This window comes from Nicotiana tomentosiformis, chromosome 1 (assembly GCF_000390325.3).
Source record: "Nicotiana tomentosiformis chromosome 1, ASM39032v3, whole genome shotgun sequence".
In the NCBI taxonomy this organism is placed as follows: domain Eukaryota; kingdom Viridiplantae; phylum Streptophyta; class Magnoliopsida; order Solanales; family Solanaceae; genus Nicotiana; species Nicotiana tomentosiformis.
In genome coordinates, this window is record NC_090812.1 from 121,965,892 (window position 1) to 121,968,730 (window position 2,839).

The window sequence follows — 2,839 nt, forward strand, 5'->3', positions numbered from 1 at the left end:
TTGAAAAGTTGTGTTTGGCGCTAGTCTTCTCAATTTAAAATTTGAAGCACTACTTTCAAGCTCATGTTGTTCATCTTGTTTCTAAAGCAAATCCCATAAAGTTCGTGATATCAAAACCTATTCTTAGTGATCGACTAGCGAGATGGCATCTCCAATTTCAACAATTCGAGATTTTTTATATCCCTTAAAAGGCTATAAAAGGACAAGCATTGGCAGATTTCTTGGCAGATCACCCTATACTTGATGATTAGGAGCTAACTGACGAACTACCTGATGAGGATGCAATGGTCATTGAAGTTCAACCTTCATGGAAGATGTACTTTGATGGTGCTGCACATCGCGGAAGAGCTGGTGCTGGTGTAGTATTTGTCACTTCTCAAGGTGAAGTTCTGCCCTACTCTTTTACTTTGACGTAACTCTGCTCTAATAACATTGCTGAGTATCAAGCACTAATACTTGGGCTTGAAATGGTTGCCGAAATGAAGCGGTTGCAATTGCAAGTCTTTGGTGACTCACAGTTGGTGATCAACCAACTTTTAGGTAGTTACGAGGTCAAGAAACCTGAACTACGCCCATATCATGATTATGCTAAGAAATTAATGGGATGGGTCTGTGATGTGACTATTTGACATGTGCCAAGGAAAGAAAACAAGAATGGCAACAACCCATTATCGACTACTTACGCTAAGGGATACTTCCAGAAAATTCGAGGAGAAGGACTAAAATCCGTCATCGTGCACCTCGCTTCCTTTACTACAAAGATACTCTATACAGAAGGTCATTCGGGGGAGTACTCTTGCGATACTTAGGGGAAGAAAAAGCACTCCAAGCTTTGCAAGAGGCACATTCTGGGGTATGTGGGTCATACCAGTCTGGACCAAAGCTCCACTTTCATATAAAAAGGATTGGATATTATTGGCCAATGATGGTAAAAGATTGCTTGGACTACGCTCGAAAATGCAAGGCTTGTCAATTCCATGCGAATTTTATTCATCAACCTCCTGAAGTGTTGCACCCGACTGTGGCATCCTGGTCATTTGACGCTTGGGGATTAGATGTTGTTGGACCACTGCCAAAGTCCTCTGGTGGGCACCTATACATCTTGGCTGCAACTGACTACTTCTTAAAATGGGCTGAAGTTGTTGCTCTTAAGGAGGTAAAGAAGGAAAATGTTGCAAATTTTATCCAAGTAAACATAATCTATCGCTTTGGCATTCCTCGTTACATAATAATGTATAATGGAAAGACATTCGATAATAGGTTGATGAACAAGATTTGTGATCTCTTTGGCTTCAAGCAACGTAACTTTTCGATGTACAATGCTGCCGCCAATGGTCTAGCTGACGCATTCAACAAAACTCTATGCAACTTGTTAAAGAAAGTCATCTCCAAATCCAAACTAGATTGGAATGACTGTATGGAAGAAGCTCTATGGGCATAAAGGACTACTCACCGCACGCCAACACAAGCGACTCCTTATTCACTCGTTTATGGAGTCGAAGTCGTTTGCCACTCGAGCGTCAAATACCTTCATTACGACTAGCTATTCAAGAAGGGATCACTGATGAAGAAAATACTCGACTTCGATTAGCAGAGTTGGAGGCTCTTGATGAGAAGAGGTTGGAAGCCCAACAGAGTCTTGAATGTTATCAAGCTCGATTGTCTCGCGCCTTCAATAAAAGAGTTCGCCCGAGATCCTTTCAAGTAGGGGATCAAGTCCTTGCTGTATGAAGACCCGTAATTACTTTCCATAAATCTGTAGGGAAGTTCACTTCAAAATGGGATGGGCCATATGTCGTGCAAGAAGCTTATTCAAGTGGGGCTTACAAGCTGGTTGATGCAGATGGCATGAGAATCAGCCCTATCAATGGCAAGTTTTTGAAGAAGTATTATCCATGAAGTTGCAACGCTTCTTGAGGCATGAGTCTAAACTGCATGTTCCTACACTCCTAGCCCGCATGAGTCTAAACTGTGTACGGCCCACCACCAAAAAGAAGGATCTGCTAGGTTGAAAACCTCGAAAGAAGCGGCCTAGAAAAAAGTTAGGACATAAAAAATAAAGAGTCTACTAGGTTGAAAACCTCGAAAGAGGCGGCCTAGGCAAAACCTAGAACATAAGAAAAAATTCTGCTAGGTTGAAAACCTCGAAAGGGGCAGCCTAGGCAAAAGTTAGGACATAAAAAAATTTAAAATAAATGAGAAAACAAATCACCCATTCTAAACTACGGTATGACTTGATCCTTTTCACCGAGGTACGTAGGCAGCTTAGAGTATCATTCTGAGTTTAGTCGCATAAGTTCAAAAGATACATAGTGCCCTAGTCGTTGTCCAAATGAAGTATGATGGAAGTAATTCATTCAAACAACACTTGAAAATCAGGCTGAAATTTCGTTCTTCTTTTGAACTTTGGATCTCATATGACTTAGACGGGCCAAGCCTTCATGATAAATAAGTGTCTTCAATAGGGAGATTATAGTCTTTTAGGAGGCTACCAAGTATCTGCACTGAAGTTCAGGGATTTACTATGTCTTTATGTTCACCAAATCTTTAAGTCCTCCGGTCTTCAAGTTTGCTTCTCTTCAAGTTAAAATGTTTAAACCCTCCAAGTCTCCAAGTTGATGTCTCCAAGTTGAAATCTTTAAGTTTGTCGGTCTTCAAGTTGAAGTCTTCACGTTCGCCACTCTTCAAGTTGAAGTCTTCAAAGTCCGCCAAATCTTCAAAGTTTCCAAATATTCAACTCAATGTCGTCAAGTCCACGAAGTCTTCAAGTTGAAGCTTTATAACTTTCCAATCTTAAGGTGGACATATGAGTCCCTTTTGCACCTTAAGTTGGCCTCTT